Source organism: Oncorhynchus nerka, unplaced genomic scaffold, assembly GCF_034236695.1.
Source record: "Oncorhynchus nerka isolate Pitt River unplaced genomic scaffold, Oner_Uvic_2.0 unplaced_scaffold_989, whole genome shotgun sequence".
Lineage (NCBI taxonomy): Eukaryota > Metazoa > Chordata > Actinopteri > Salmoniformes > Salmonidae > Oncorhynchus > Oncorhynchus nerka.
In genome coordinates this window covers 115959-133926 of record NW_027040306.1, presented here as the reverse complement: position 1 = coordinate 133926, position 17968 = coordinate 115959, and the positions used below count along the sequence as shown (strand labels likewise).

The following is a 17968-nucleotide window of genomic DNA, read 5'->3' as shown; positions in this document are numbered from 1 at the left end:
GTATTATACAGTATTCTATATTATAATAACACAGTATTATATAGTATTATACAGTATTCTATATTATAATAACACAGTGTTATACAGTATTCTATATTATAATAACACAGTATTATACAGTATTCTATATTATAATAACACAGTATTATACAGTATTATACAGTATTCTATATTATAATAACACAGTATTATACAGTATTATACAGTATTCTATATTATAATAACACAGTGTTATACAGTATTATACAGTATTCTATATTATAATAACACAGTATTATACAGTATTATACAGTATTCTATATTATAATAACACAGTATTATACAGTATTCTATATTATAATAACACAGTATTATACAGTATTCTATATTATAATAACACAGTATTATACAGTATTCTATATTATAATAATACAGTATTATACAGTATTCTATATTATAATAACACATTAATTATACAGTATTCTATATTATAATAACACAGTATTATACATACAGTATTATACAGTATTCTATATTATAATAACACAGTATTATACAGTATTCTATATTATAATAACACAGTATTATACAGTATTATACAGTATTCTATATTATAATAACACAGTATTATACAGTATTATACAGTATTATACAGTATTCTATATTATAATAACACAGTGTTATACAGTATTATACAGTATTCTATATTATAATAACACAGTATTATACAGTATTCTATATTATAATAACACAGTATTATACAGTATTCTATATTATAATAACACAGTATTATACAGTATTATACAGTATTCTATATTATAATAACACAGTATTATACAGTATTCTATATTATAATAACACAGTATTATACAGTATTATACAGTATTCTATATTATAATAACACAGTATTATACAGTATTCTATATTATAATAACACAGTATTATACAGTATTATACAGTATTCTATATTATAATAACACAGTATTATACAGTATTCTATATTATAATAACACAGTATTATACAGTATTCTATATTATAATAACACAGTATTATACAGTATTCTATATTATAATAACACAGTATTATACAGTATTATACAGTATTCTATATTATAATAACACAGTATTATACAGTATTCTATATTATAATAACACAGTATTATACAGTATTATACAGTATTCTATATTATAATAACACAGTATTATACAGTATTCTATATTATAATAACACAGTATTATACAGTATTCTATATTATAATAACACAGTATTATACAGTATTCTATATTATAATAACACAGTATTATACAGTATTCTATATTATAATAACACAGTATTATACAGTATTCTATATTATAATAACACAGTGTTATACAGTATTATACAGTATTCTATATTATAATAACACAGTATTATACAGTATTCTATATTATAATAACACAGTATTATACAGTATTATACAGTATTCTATATTATAATAACACAGTATTAAACAGTATTATACAGTATTCTATATTATAATAACACAGTATTATACAGTATTATACAGTATTCTATATTATAATAACACAGTATTAAACAGTATTATACAGTATTCTATATTATAATAACACAGTATTATACAGTATTCTATATTATAATAACACAGTATTATACAGTATTCTATATTATAATAACACAGTATTATACAGTATTATACAGTATTATACAGTATTCTATATTATAATAACACAGTATTATACAGTATTCTATATTATAATAACACAGTATTATACAGTATTCTATATTATAATAACACAGTATTATACAGTATTATACAGTATTATACAGTATTCTATATTATAATAACACAGTATTAAACAGTATTATACAGTATTCTATATTATAATAACACAGTATTATACAGTATTCTATATTATAATAACACAGTATTATACAGTATTATACAGTATTCTATATTATAATAACACAGTATTATACAGTATTCTATATTATAATAACACAGTGTTATACAGTATTATACAGTATTCTATATTATAATAACACAGTATTATACAGTATTATACAGTATTCTATATTATAATAACACAGTATTATATAGTATTATACAGTATTCTATATTATAATAACACAGTGTTATACAGTATTATACAGTATTCTATATTATAATAACACAGTATTATACAGTATTATACAGTATTCTATATTATAATAACACAGTATTATACAGTATTCTATATTATAATAACACAGTGTTATACAGTATTATACATTATAATAACACAGTATTAAACAGTATTATACAGTATTCTATATTATAATAACACAGTATTATACAGTATTATACAGTATTCTATATTATAATAACACAGTATTATACAGTATTCTATATTATAATAACACAGTATTATACAGTATTATACAGTATTCTATATTATAATAACACAGTATTATACAGTATTCTATATTATAATAACACAGTATTATACAGTATTCTATATTATAATAACACAGTATTATACAGTATTATACAGTATTCTATATTATAATAACACAGTATTATACAGTATTCTATATTATAATAACACAGTATTATACAGTATTCTATATTATAATAACACAGTAATTATACAGTATTCTATATTATAATAACACAGTATTATACAGTATTATACAGTATTCTATATTATAATAACACAGTATTATACAGTATTATACAGTATTCTATATTATAATAACACAGTATTAGACAGTATTCTATATTATAATAACACAGTAATTATACAGTATTCTATATTATAATAACACAGTAATTATACAGTATTCTATATTATAATAACACAGTAATTATACAGTATTATACAGTATTCTATATTATAATAACACAGTATTATACAGTATTATACAGTATTCTATATTATAATAACACAGTATTATACAGTGTTATACAGTATTCTATATTATAATAACACAGTATTATACAGTATTCTATATTATAATAGCACAGTATTATACAGTATTCTATATTATAATAACACAGTATTATACAGTATTCTATATTATAATAACACAGTATTATACAGTATTATACAGTATTCTATATTATAATAACACAGTGTTATACAGTATTAGACAGTATTCTATATTATAATAACACAGTATTATACAGTATTATACAGTATTCTATATTATAATAACACAGTATTATACAGTATTCTATATTATAATAACACAGTATTATACAGTATTAGACAGTATTCTATATTATAATAACACAGTATTATACAGTATTATACAGTATTCTATATTATGATACCACAGTATTATACAGTATTCTATATTATAATAACACAGTATTATACAGTATTATACAGTATTCTATATTATAATAACACAGTATTATATAGTATTATACAGTATTCTATATTATAATAACACAGTATTATACAGTATTATACAGTATTCTATATTATAATAACACAGTGTTATACAGTATTATACAGTATTCTATATTATGATAACACAGTATTATACAGTATTCTATATTATAATAACACAGTATTAGACAGTATTCTATATTATAATAACACAGTGTTATACAGTATTCTATATTATAATAACACAGTATTATACAGTATTATATAGTATTCTATATTATAATAACACAGTATTATACAGTATTCTATATTATAATAACACAGTATTATACAGTATTATACAGTATTCTATATTATAATAATACAGTATTATACAGTATTCTATATTACAACAACACAGTAATTATACAGTATTCTATATTATAATAACACAGTATTAGACAGTATTCTATATTATAATAACACAGTATTATACAGTATTATACAGTATTCTATATTACAACAACACAGTAATTATACAGTATTCTATATTATAATAACACAATACATGTATAGAGTTTGTTATGTATTTGAATAAGAAGAATAAATATATTGAGCATGTAATTGTGTCCAGTACTCCAGTCTAGGGTGTAGTACTATTGCATGTCTGAAAGAGAGGCCGTCACTTCAATAGGTAACGGTGGATCTCGCTGAGAGCTTTCTGCTCGCTGTCTCTGCAGCTATTCCCTTCCTCTCACGCTTCCCTGTGTGACATTTTCTCATTATTTTTTAAATCAGGCTCATTACGAGTGTCATTCGTTAATTACCAAGGCCTGAGGCTGCATCAGCTTAAAGTAAATGTTTGATGTGGTTTGGTTGCATAGGTACAGTGGTGCAAAAAAAAGTATTTAGTCAGCCACAAATTGTGCAAGTTCTCCCGCTTAAAAAGATGAGAGAGGCCTGTCATTTTCATCATAGGTACACTTAAAAAATGACAGACAAAATGAGGAAAAAAATCGAGAAAATCACATTGTAAGATTTTTAATGATTTTATTTGCAAATTATGGTGTACTGTACCACCTGACACCAGTAGGAGAGGAATGTTATGGAGTATAATATACCACCTGACACCAGTAGGAGGGGAATGTTATGGAGTATAATATACCACCTGACACCAGTAGGAGAGGAATGTTATGGAGTATAAAATACCACCTGACACCAGTAGGAGGGGAATGTTATGGAGTATAATATACCACCTGACACCAGTAGGAGAGGAATGTTATGGAGTATAAAATACCACCTGACACCAGTAGGAGGGGAATGTTATGGAGTATAAAATACCACCTGACACCAGTAGGAGAGGAATGTTATGGAGTATAATATACCACCTGACACCAGTAGGAGAGGAATGTTATGGAGTATAATATACCACCTGACACCAGTAGGAGGGGAATGTTATGGAGTATAATATACCACCCGACACCAGTAGGAGGGGAATGTTATGGAGTATAATATACCACCTGACACCAGTAGGAGAGGAATGTTATGGAGTATAATATACCACCTGACACCAGTAGGAGAGGAATGTTATGGAGTATAATATACCACCTGACACCAGTAGGAGAGGAATGTTATGGAGTATAATATACCACCTGACACCAGTAGGAGAGGAATGTTATGGAGTATAATATACCACCTGACACCAGTAGGAGAGGAATGTTATGGAGTATAATATACCACCTGACACCAGTAGGAGAGGAATGTTATGGAGTATAATATACCACCTGACACCAGTAGGAGAGGAATGTTATGGAGTATAATATACCACCTGACACCAGTAGGAGGGGAATGTTATGGAGTATAATATACCACCTGACACCAGTAGGAGAGGAATGTTATGGAGTATAATATACCACCTGACACCAGTAGGAGAGGAATGTTATGGAGTATAATATACCACCTGACACCAGTAGGAGGGGAATGTTATGGAGTATAATATACCACCTGACACCAGTAGGAGAGGAATGTTATGGAGTATAATATACCACCTGACACCAGTAGGAGAGGAATGTTATGGAGTATAATATACCACCTGACACCAGTAGGAGGGGAATGTTATGGAGTATAATATACCACCTGACACCAGTAGGAGGGGAATGTTATGGAGTATAATATACCACCTGACACCAGTAGGAGAGGAATGTTATGGAGTATAATATACCACCTGACACCAGTAGGAGAGGAATGTTATGGAGTATAATATACCACCTGACACCAGTAGGAGGGGAATGTTATGGAGTATAATTATACAGTATTCTATATTATAATAATACAGTATTATATAGTATTCTATATTATAATGACACAGTATTACCACCTGACACCAGTAGGAGGGGAATGTTATGGAGTATAATATACCTGTAGCAGGACTGGCAGGAAAAGTGTATTTTTAATTTTTTAAATTTATTTTGATTTCACCTTTATTTAACCAGGTAGGCTAGTTGAGAACAAGTTCTCATTTACAACTGCGACCTGGCCAAGATAAAGCAAAGCAGTTCGACACATACAACAACACAGAGATACACATGGAATATAACAATTAGCCTCTTGTATCCTGTAATTTTGTCATTGTTATGGCCTAAATGTTTTTCCACACGAAGGGGATTTAATTCCAACAAGGACTACAGGCCTCCTCATGTAATACATTCTCTATGTCACTTAGGAAAATACATCATTAATTACAGGCCTCCTCATGTAATACATTCTCTATGTCACTTAGGAAAATACATCATTAATTACAGACCTCCTCATGTAATACATTCTCTATGTCACTTAGGAAAATACATCATTAATTACAGACCTCCTCATGTAATACATTCTCTATGTCACTTAGGAAAATACATCATTAATTATAGGCCTCCTCATGTAATACATTCTCTATGTCACTTAGTAAAATACATCATTAATTACAGACCTCCTCATGTAATACATTCTCTATGTCACTTAGGAAAATACATCATTAATTACAGGCCTCCTCATGTAATACATTCTCTATGTCACTTAGTAAAATACATCATTAATTACAGACCTCCTCATGTAATACATTCTCTATGTCACTTAGGAAAATACATCATTAATTACAGGCCTCCTCATGTAATACATTCTCTATGTCACTTAGTAAAATACATCATTAATTACAGACCTCCTCATGTAATACATTCTCTATGTCACTTAGGAAAATACATCATTAATTACAGACCTCCTCATGTAATACATTCTCTATGTCACTTAGGAAAATACATCATTAATTACAGGCCTCCTCATGTAATACATTCTCTATGTCACTTAGGAAAATACATCATTAATTACAGGCCTCCTCATGTAATACATTCTCTATGTCACTTAGGAAAATACATCATTAATTACAGGCCTACTCATGTAATACATTCTCTATGTCACTTAGGAAAATACATCATTAATTACAGACCTCCTCATGTAATACATTCTCTATGTCACTTAGGAAAATACATCATTAATTACAGACCTCCTCATGTAATACATTCTCTATGTCACTTAGGAAAATACATCATTAATTACAGGCCTCCTCATGTAATACATTCTCTATGTCACTTAGTAAAATACATAATTAATTACAGACCTCCTCATGTAATACATTCTCTATGTCACTTAGGAAAATACATCATTAATTTAATTGTATGTATATTGATCTTGGTTGGCACAACTTCAACTCTTTTCTAAAAGTCATCCAAATAAAATTGATTTGTCGCTAACTGTCTAACAAAGGCGTCCTGTGTTTCAGAGTCACCTCAGTCTCCTGAGGCTGTCTAACAGGGCGTCCTGTGTTTCAGAGCCCCAGTCACATCAGCAGTCTCCTGAGGCTGTCCTCGCCCTCAACGTCGCCGCCGTCATAGCTCATATCAAACTCCAGAGACAACTGAGCCTGAGGAAGACAACACCACATGACCTTTCTACACAGGACTCAAGGTCACCCACAACACCGGAGGGGGGAAAAGCACTGGGTATTGATAATGTTTTTAAAGTTTTTGCCTAGACGTTAATGACCTTCACAGAGCATAGCTCATAACAAATATCGGTCCTTGAGACAATTACCTGAAAGAATTTCAGTTAAATGTCAGAAGTGTTGCTGGGTTCTAACTTTTGAGGAGGCATTTAGAGAAACAATGTGTCTTGCTTTAAGTTTTCTCTCTGTGTGTGTGTGTCAAGTTAATTGTTCCTGAAATTGTCTTTATAATCAGATAATTGTCTTGAGTTCAGATTATAAATCCCATTTTTGATTGAAAGTTAAAATAAAGTTATTGGAAGGATAAATACTTTGTTATATAAAGATTATTGAATTTGTTTGAGAGAGAACGAGAAATCAACACACCCTCTATTTTCTCTCTCTCTCTTTCTCTCTCTTTCCCCTTCTCTCTCTCTCTCTCTCCTCTCTCTCTCTCTCTCTCTCTCTCCCTCTCTCTCTCTCTCTCTCTCTCTCTCTCTCTCTCTCTCTCTCTCTGTCTCTCTCTCTCTAGCTCTCTATCTCTCACTCTCTCTCTATCTCTCACTCTCTATCTCTCTATCTCTCACTCTCTATCTCTCTCTCAATTCAATTCAATTCAATTCAATTCAATTCAATTCAAGGGCTTTATTGGCATGGGAAACATGTGTTAACATTGCCAAAGCAAGTGAGGTAGACAACATACAAAGTGAATATATAAAGTGAAAAACAACAAAAATTAACAGTAAACATTACACATACAGAAGTTTCAAAACAGTAAAGACATTACAAATGTCATATTATATATATATATATACAATGTACAAATAGTTAAAGGACACAAGATAAAATGAATAAGCATAAATATGGGTTGTATTTACAATGGTGTTTGTTCTTCACTGGTTGCCCTTTTCTCGTGGCAACAGGTCACAAATATTGCTGCTGTGATAGCACACTGTGGAATTTCACCCAAAAGATATGGGAGTTTTTCAAAATTGGATTTGTTTTCGAATTCTTTGTGGATCTGTGTAATCTGGGGAAATATGTCTCTCTAATATGGTCATACATTGGGCAGGAGGTTAGGAAGTGCAGCTCAGTTTCCACCTCATTTTGTGGGCAGTGAGCACATAGCCTGTCTTCTCTTGAGAGCCATGTCTGCCTACGGCGGCCTTTCTCAATAGCAAGGCTATGCTCACTGAGTCTGTACATAGTCAAAGCTTTCCTTAATTTTGGGTCAGTCACAGTGGTCAGGTATTCTGCCGCTGTGTACTCTCTGTGTAGGGCCAAATAGCATTCTAGTTTGCTCTGTTTTTTTGTTAATTCTTTCCAATGTGTTAAGTAATTATCTTTTTGTTTTCTCATGATTTGGTTGGGTCTAATTGTGCTGTTGTCCTGGGGCTCTGTAGGGTGTGTTTGTGTTTGTGAACAGAGCCCCAGGACCAGCTTGCTTAGGGGACTCTTCTCCAGGTTCATCTCTCTGTAGGTGATGGCTTTGTTATGGAAGGTTTGTGAATCGCTTCCTTTTAGGTGGTTGTAGAATTGAACGGCTCTTTTCTAGATTTTAATTCTGCTCTGCATGCATTATTTGGTGTTTTACGTTGTACACGGAGGATATTTTTGCAGAATTCTGTGTGCAGAGTCTCAATTTGGTGTTTGTCCCATTTTGTGAAGTCTTGGTTGGTGAGCGGACCCCAGACCTCACAACCATAAAGGGCAATGGGCTCTATGACTGATTCAAATCCTAATTGGTATGTTGAAAGTTATGTTTCTTTTGATGGCATAGAATGCCCTTCTTGCCTTGTCTCTCAGATCGTTCACAGCTTTGTGGAAGTTACCTGTGGCGCTGATGTTTAGGCCAAGGTATGTATAGTTTTTTGTGTGCTCTAGGGCAACAGTGTCTAGATGGAATTTGTATTTGTGGTCCTGGTGACTGGACCTTTTTTGGAACATCATTATTTTGGTCTTACTGAGATTTACTGTCAGGGCCCAGGTCTGACAGCATCTGTGCATAAGATCTAGGTGCTGCTGTAGGCCCTCCTTGGTTGGTGACAGAAGCACCAGATCATCAGCAAACAGCAGACATTTGACTTTGGATTCTAGCAGGGGGAGGCCGGGTGCTGCAGACTTTTCTAGTGCCCGTGCCAATTCGTTGATATATATGTTGAAGAGGGTGGGGCTTAAGCTGCATCCCTGTCTAACCCCACGACCCTGTGTGAAGAAATGTGTGTGTTTTTTGCCAATTTTAACCGCACACTTGTTGTTTGTGTACATGGATTTTATAATGTCGTATGTTTTACCCCCAACACCACTTTCCATCAGTTTGTATAGCAGACCCTCATGCCAGATTGAGTCAAAGGCTTTTTTTAAATCAACAAAGCATGAGAAGACTTTGCCTTTGTTTTGGTTTGTTTGGTTGTCAATTAGGGTGTGCAGTGTGAATACATGGTCTGTTGTACGGTAATTTGGTAAAAAGCCAATTTGACATTTGCTCAGTACATTGTTTTCATTGAGGAAATGTACGAGTCTGCTGTTAATAATAATGCAGAGGATTTTCCCAAGGTTACTGTTGACACATATCTCTCTCTCTCTCTCTCTCTCTCTCTCTCTCTCTCTCTCTCTCTCACTCACTCTCTCACTCACTCACTCACTCACTCACTCACTCACTCACTCACTCACTCACTCACTCACTCACTCACTCACTCACTCACTCACTCACTCACCACTCACTCACTCACTCACTCACTCACTCACTCACTCACTCACTCACTCACTCACTCACTCACTCACTTCTAGTGAAGGATGCTGGTGGTTGTGTGCGACACAGGACTGATGACAACAGACTAGACCCTGGTAAGACCACCAGAACCACACACATTGATGTTGGGTTTATTCCCCTGAATTCTGACTCTGACCCGGAAACAAGCAACGCCAACATTCCATCACCCAGGGTAAGTTGAAGTTACCAGCTCCAAGCCATCTCATAGCCAGCAGGGTAAGTTGAAGTTACCAGCTCCTAGCCATCGAATAGCCAGCAGGGTAAGTTGAAGTTACCAGCTCCTAGCCATCTCATAGCCAGCAGGGTAAATTGAAGTTCTGGAGTAAGTTTTGGAACTCATGAAACTTGATAATGAAAGACGTGTCTTGGGCTCCAGGCGTAATGCTTTTCACAACAGGCCTGTTCATCTCTCAGCATAGTCAAGTCAGAGATGTTGCATGCTGGCACAGTATCTTGTTATATCTTTCCTCTGCGGCGAGAAAACACACAGTACACAGTACACATTTCTGTAAGGGAGAAATCAATAGTAACACAACATGCACCAGCACCTAGCCAGCACCTAGCCAGCACCTAGCCATCTCCTAGCCAGCACCTAGCCAGCACCTAGCCAGCACCTAGCCATCTCCTAGCCAGCACCTAGCCAGCTCCAAGCCAGCACCTAGCCAGCAACTAGCCAGCACCTAGCCAGCACCTAGCCATCTCCTAGCCAGCACCTAGCCAGCACCTAGCCAGCACCTAGCCAGCACCTAGCCATCTCCTAGCCAGCACCTAGCCATCTCCTAGCCAGCACCTAGCCAGCACCTAGCCAGCACCTAGCCATCTCCTAGCCAGCACCTAGCCAGCACCTAGCCAGCACCTAGCCAGCACCTAGCCAGCACCTAGCCATCTCCTAGCCAGCACCTAGCCATCTCCTAGCCAGTACCTAGCCAGCTCCAAGCCAGCACCTAGCCAGCACCTAGCCAGCACCTAGCCAGCACCTAGCCAGCACCTAGCCAGCACCTAGCCATCTCCTAGCCAGCACCTAGCCAGCACCTAGCCAGCACCTAGCCAGCACCTAGCCAGCTCCTAGCCAGCACCTAGCCAGCACCTAGCCAGCACCTAGCCAGCACCTAGCCAGCACCTAGCCAGCACCTAGCCAGCTCCTAGCCAGCACCTAGCCAGCACCTAGCCAGCACCTAGCCAGCACCTAGCCAGCACCTAGCCAGCACCTAGCCAGCACCTAGCCAGCTCCTAGCCAGCACCTAGCCAGCACCTAGCCAGCACCTAGCCAGCTCCTAGCCAGCACCTAGCCAGCACCTAGCCAGCACCTAGCCAGCTCCTAGCCAGCACCTAGCCAGCACCTAGCCAGCACCTAGCCAGCTCCTAGCCAGCACATAGCCAGCACCTAGCCAGCACCTAGCCATCTCCTAGCCAGCACCTAGCCATCTCCTAGCCAGCACCTAGCCAGCACCTAGCCAGCACCTAGCCAGCACCTAGCCAGCACCTAGCCAGCACCTAGCCATCTCCTAGCCAGCACCTAGCCAGCTCCTAGCCAGCTCCTAGCCAGCACCTAGCCAGCTCCAAGCCAGCACCTAGCCAGCTCCAAGCCAGCACCTAGCAATCTCCTAGCCATCTCCTAGCCAGCACCTAGCCAGCTCCTAGCCATCTCCTAGCCAGCACCTAGCCAGCACCTAGCCAGCACCTAGCCATCTCCTAGCCATCTCCTAGCCAGCACCTAGCCATCTCCTAGCCAGCACCTAGCCATCTCCTAGCCAGCACCTAGCCATCTCCTAGCCATCTCCTAGCCATCTCCTAGCCAGCACCTAGCCATCTCCTAGCCAGCACCTAGCCATCTCCTAGCCATCTCCTAGCCAGCACCTAGCCATCTCCTAGCCAGCACATAGCCATCTCCTAGCCATCTCCTAGCCAGCACCTAGCCAGCTCCAAGCCAGCACCTAGCCAGCTCCAAGCCAGCACCTAGCCATCTCCTAGCCAGCTCCTAGCCAGCTCCTAGCCATCACCTAGCCATCTCCTAGCCAGCTCCTAGCCATCTCCTAGCCATCTCCTAGCCATCACCTAGCCATCTCCTAGCCATCTCCTAGCCATCTCCTAGCCAGCACCTAGCCAGCTCCTAGCCATCTCCTAGCCAGCTCCTAGCCATCTCCTAGCCAGCACCTAGCCAGCTCCTAGCCAGCTCCTAGCCAGCTCCTAGCCATCTCCTAGCCAGCTCCTAGCCATCTCCTAGCTCCTAGCCAGCACCTAGCCAGCACCTAGCCAGCTCCTAGCCAGCACCTAGCCATCTCCTAGCCAGCTCCTAGCCAGCACCTAGCCATCTCCTAGCCAGCTCCTAGCCAGCTCCTAGCCAGCTCCTAGCCATCTCCTAGCCAGCACCTAGCCATCTCCTAGCCAGCTCCTAGCCAGCACCTAGCCATCTCCTAGCCAGCTCCTAGCCAGCTCCTAGCCATCTCCTAGCCAGCACCTAGCCATCTCCTAGCCATCTCCTAGCCAGCACCTAGCCAGCTCCTAGCCAGCACCTAGCCAGCGCCTAGCCAGCTCCTAGCCAGCTTCTAGCCAGCCTCCCTCCACATGAAGAGCACCAGCTCCTAGCCAGCTCCTAGCCAGCCTCCCTCCTCATGAAAAGTACCAGCTCCTAGCCATCTCCTAGCCAGCCTCCCTCCTCATGAAGAATACCAGCTCCTAGCCAGCTCCTAGCCAGCTCCTAGCCAGCCTCCATCCACATGAAGTGTGCCAGCATCAGGAGTTCCAGGCATACCTCAGGGCAGTGTTCTCGGCCCCCTGCTGAAGCAGTGACAGTAGGTCATTTTAGATAAGAGTGTCTACTAAATGACTAAAACATCTCTGCTTTTGGCCCACATACAGGAGGCTCTGGAGCGATCCAGACCACACTTCATCAGTCGCTCTCAGGGCAGACTGAGAGAGATGGAGAGGCGGGCGGAAGAGAGGAGGGAGGAGAGGCGCTCTGACCACCAGCCAGAGGAGATGATGCTGATGCACCATAGAGGACACAGCACCAGAACCAGTCCTCTTAGTGGTACGGTACCACTGACTGTTTCTCTCTCTGTCATAGAGGACACAGCACCAGAACCAGTCTCTCTCTCTGTCTCTCTCTCTGTCTCTCTCTCTCTGTTTCTCTCTCTCTGTCATAGAGGACACAGCACCAGAACCAGTCTCTCTCTCTCTGTCTCTCTCTCTGTCTCTTTCTCTCTGTTTTTCTCTCTCTCTGTCATAGAGGACACAGCACCAGAACCAGTCCTCTTAGTGGTACGGTACCACTGACTGTTTCTCTCTCTGTCATAGAGGACACAGCACCAGAACCAGTCTCTCTCTCTCTCTCTCTCTCTCTCTCTCTGTTTCTCTCTCTCTCTGTCTTTCTCTGTCTGTCTCTCTCTCTCTCTGTTTCTCTCTCTGTTTCTCTCTCTCTCTCTCTCTCTGTCTCTCTCTGTCTCTCTCTCTCCCTCTCTCCCTCTCTCTCTCTCTCTCTCACACCATCTCTTTCACTATGACACCCATTGTTGCCGTGCAGCTGCAGTGGGCTGTATGCCACACACATAGTCAGAGCTCTCTTCTGTCTGCAAATTTGGCCCTCAGGCTCGTTGTATATCTACATAACATGATACAACGGAAACAAGATATCTACCCACATGTTTGTTCATATTGTTCCAGTTTTTCTTTGTTCTTCATATATATGTCTCTCTATTCATGGGAAGAAAATGATTGGCGTCACAGACATCCCTGACCTTCAGACGTAATGAGTTTGTTTATCTGTCAATGCAGCGTTTCCATCGGATCAACAGATTTCCCTGCTGAATATCAGCTTTAAAAGGGGCAATTTGTATTCGCTAAATCGATTTTTAGACTTTTAAATCAATTATAGATACCCGTGAGCTCAGTTCAACTGTCAAACCCCATCAGAACCTAAAATATACGTTTCCCCCAAAAAAATAATGTCTTTGCAAACATTGTAATTGTAAACAAACACTGTACAGCCTCAGAACATGGTTAAACTGTAATGTTGATATCATGGATGGTCAGTCCTTGCATCCACAGCTCTGTCTATGAATTTGAGAGAGGTTACATGAGGTTACATGTCTCATTTACATTTACATTTAAGTCATTTAGCAGACGCTCTTATCCAGAGCGACTTACAAATTGGTGCTTTCACCTTATGACATCCAGTGGAACAGCCACTTTACAATATCTCAATCCCCATCCCTCATTTGTTTACCGAAACAGTGGCGGGGTTATACCTTTGTTATGGTTTGAAATGAAGATTGTCCCTTTAATGGAAAAAAATAAACCAAACCCCCGGTAGTATGCTGATTTCATAGTGCTTACTGCCCCCTGCTGGTCCTAGTGTGTAACTACATCATTGGCTCAGATCAATGATAATGGCATTGAGTTATAAAGGATCATCCACTGGAGAATTGCCTATTGTCAAAACAAAGGCACACTTCCTGTATGATAATTAATGCAGGATATGACCTCATTCAAGCAAATCAATGCAAGAAAAACTGTACCTGCCTGCAACAGTGAAAAACATATCTCTTCCAGGTGATAGTGAATATAGTCATCTTGTCTGGCAGGCATTAGTCATCTTCTCTGACAGGCAGTAGTCATCTTCTCTGACAGGCAGTAGTCATCTTCTCTGGCAGGCAGAAGTCATCTTCTCTGACAGGCAGTAGTCATCTTCTCTGGCAGGCAGTAGTCATCTTCTCTGACAGGCAGTAGTCATCTTCTCTGGCAGGCAGTAGTCATCTTCTCTGACAGGCAGTAGTCATCTTCTCTGACAGGCAGTAGTCATCTTCTCTGACAGGCAGTAGTCATCTTCTCTGGCAGGCAGTAGTCATCTTCTCTGACAGGCAGTAGTCATCTTCTCTGGCAGGCAGAAGTCATCTTCTCTGGCAGGCAGTAGTCATCTTCTCTGGGAGGCAGTAGTGCTGGAGTAGAGGTGATCTAGAGTTTTGTCTATGTGTGGAGTAGAGGTGATCTAGAGTTTTGTCTATGTGTGGAGTAGAGGTGATCTAGAGTTTTGTCTATGTGTGGAGTAGAGGTGATCTAGAGTTTTGTCTGTGTGGAGTAGAGGTGATCTAGAGTTTTGTCTATGTGTGGAGTAGAGGTGATCTAGAGTTTTGTCTATGTGTGGAGTAGAGGTGATCTAGAGTTTTGTCTGTGTGGATAAGAGGTGATCTATAGTTTTGTCTGTGTGGAGTAGAGGTGATCTAGAGTTTTGTCTATGTGTGGAGTAGAGGTGATCTAGAGTTTTGTCTATGTGTGGAGTAGAGGTGATCTAGAGTTTTGTCTGTGTGGAGTAGAGGTGATCTAGAGTTTTGTCTGTGTGGAGTAGAGGTGCTCTAGAGTTTTGTCTGTGTGGAGTAGAGGTGATCTAGAGTTTTGTCTGTGTGGAGTAGAGGTGCTCTAGAGTTTTGTCTGTGTGGAGTAGAGGTGATCTAGAGTTTTGTCTGTGTGGAGTAGAGGTGATCTAGAGTTTTGTCTGTGTGGATAAGAGGTGATCTATAGTTTTGTCTGTGTGGGGTAGAGGTGATCTAGAGTTTTGTCTATGTGTGGAGTAGAGGTGATCTAGAGTTTTGTCTATGTGTGGAGTAGAGGTGATCTAGAGTTTTGTCTGTGTGGAGTAGAGGTGCTCTAGAGTTTTGTCTGTGTGGAGTAGAGGTGCTCTAGAGTTTTGTCTGTGTGGAGTAGAGGTGATCTAGAGTTTTGTCTGTGTGGAGTAGAGGTGATCTAGAGTTTTGTCTGTGTGGAGTAGAGGTGATCTAGAGTTTTGTATGTGTGGAGTAGAGGTGCTCTAGAGTTTTGTCTGTGTGGAGTAGAGGTGATCTAGAGTTTTGTCTGTGTGGAGTAGAGGTGATCTAGAGTTTTGTCTGTGTGGAGTAGAGGTGATCTAGAGTTTTGTATGTGTGGAGTAGAGGTGATCTAGAGTTTTGTCTGTGTGGAGTATTGTCTGGTTGACAGGTGGTAAAGATGAGGTAAAACGGATTCCAGTTTCCCCACCTCTGGATGTCCGTTTACCTCTTGACTCATCCCTCTATCATTGTGGTGGGGAATAAAACGATTGTAAAACTCTCTAACTCAGGTGAGCAGAAACTTGAGAAATCTCTTGTTGTTAATAATCAGTATTGTGTGTGTGTGTGTGTGTGTTTCCAGATAACCTTTTCAGACCCAGAGATAGAGCCATTACAGGGAAGGAGATGCAGCTCAGAACCAGGCAGTGAGTTCCCTCATCTCAATCTCTCATTCTGGCATCTCTCTCTCGCTCTCTCTCGCTCTCTCTCGCTCTCGATCTCTCTCTTAGTCCTGACCACGGAGGTGGAAGCCTGTATAACCAACATCTGTTCAAAATTGCTTTTATTTTCTCTTCTGGCTTCCTTCTAACAGTGTTTTTGCTCTGCCGGTTCACCTTCTCTCTCTCTGGTTCCATCCCCACATTTTATTAGGCCGATTGATTTGTGGTTGAATCGAGAGATATCATGTCTCAATTCAGTGATCCGATGGGTGTAATGGGCGTAGGTGATCAGGTCTCTACAGGGCTGGTCTAGGCTAATGGAGTCTTCTTCGTAGGTGATCAGGTCTCTACAGGGCTGGTCTAGGTTAATGGAGTCTTCTTCGTAGGTGATCAGGTTTCTACAGGGCTGGTCTAGGTTAATGGAGTGTTCTTCGTAAGTGATCAGGTTTCTACAGGGCTGGTCTAGGTTAATGGAGTCTTCTTCGTAGGTGACCAGGTTTCTACAGGGCTGGTCTAGGTTAATGGAGTCTTCTTCGTAGGTTACCAGGTCTCTATAGGACTGGTCTAGGTTAATGGAGTCTTCTTCGTAGGTGATCAGGTTTCTACAGGGCTGGTCTAGGTTAATGGAGTCTTCTTCGTAGGTTACCAGGTCTCTATAGGACTGGTCTAGGTTAATGGAGTCTTCGTAGGTGACCAGGTCTCCATAGGACTGTACTAGGTTAATTGAGTCTTCTTCGGTGGTGACCAGGTCTCTACAGGGCTGGTCTAGGTTAATGGAGTCTTCTTCATATGTGACCAGGTCTCTATAGGTCTGGTCTGAGTCTTAATTCAATCCAATACAAGCACTGTCTGGAATGCTGATTTTGGGCCAAATAATATTTCAGTTCAGTCAATTTAAGAAAGTAAACTGAAATTCCAGTCTGTTTACTTTCTGAATTGATTGAATTGAAAATGGAATATATCCCAACCCTACTGGGATGATGGCCCCTTTATAAAGGACCCTGGGCATTAAACCTGAATATTCTGCCATACTGGATACTGTATGTGGGATTATGACGACTCCTTATTGACAGGAACTATAAAAATCTGCCGGAGGTGAGGAGGAAACAGGAGGAAGAGAAGAGGAGGGAGGACTGCCTGACTAACAGGCTCAGGCAGATCTCTTCAAAAAGGTCAGAATGTCTGAAATACGTGTCTCTCTCTGTTAATTGATTGGTTGCTGCAGTAACTGAATGTCTCTCTCTGTTAATTGATTGGTTGCTGCAGTAACTGAATGTCTCTCTCTGTTAATTGATTGGTTGCTGCAGTAACTGAATGTCTCTCTCTGTTAATTGATTGGTTGCTGCAGTAACTGAATGTCTCTCTCTGTTAATTGATTGGTTGCTGCAGTAACTGAATGTCTCTCTCTGTTAATTGATTGGTTGCTGCAGTAACTGAATGTCTCTCTCTGTTAATTGATTGGTTGCTGCAGTAACTGAATGTCTCTCTCTGTTAATTGATTGGTTGCTGCAGTAACTGAATGTCTCTCTCTGTTAATTGATTGGTTGCTGCAGTAACTGAATGTCTCTCTCTGTTAATTGATTGGTTGCTGCAGTAACTG

General features: G+C 39.0%; 2 long non-coding RNA genes across 2 annotated transcripts in view; both read left to right on the top strand.

The window, feature by feature from the left end:
• Window positions 1–10292, top strand: part of LOC135570307 (uncharacterized) — a 67186-nt gene extending 56894 nt beyond the window's left edge. The window contains exons 2-3 of the long non-coding RNA XR_010463511.1: window positions 7203–7373; window positions 10145–10292. This is a non-coding gene — a long non-coding RNA (uncharacterized LOC135570307). The remainder of the gene's footprint in view (window positions 1–7202; window positions 7374–10144) is intronic.
• A 2703-nt stretch (window positions 10293–12995) lies between these two features.
• LOC135570308 (uncharacterized) lies at window positions 12996–17522 on the top strand. Its single transcript, XR_010463512.1, has 3 exons — window positions 12996–13158; window positions 16290–16353; window positions 17442–17522. It is a non-coding gene; the product is annotated as an uncharacterized LOC135570308 (long non-coding RNA).
• The last annotated feature ends 446 nt before the right edge of the window (window positions 17523–17968 follow it).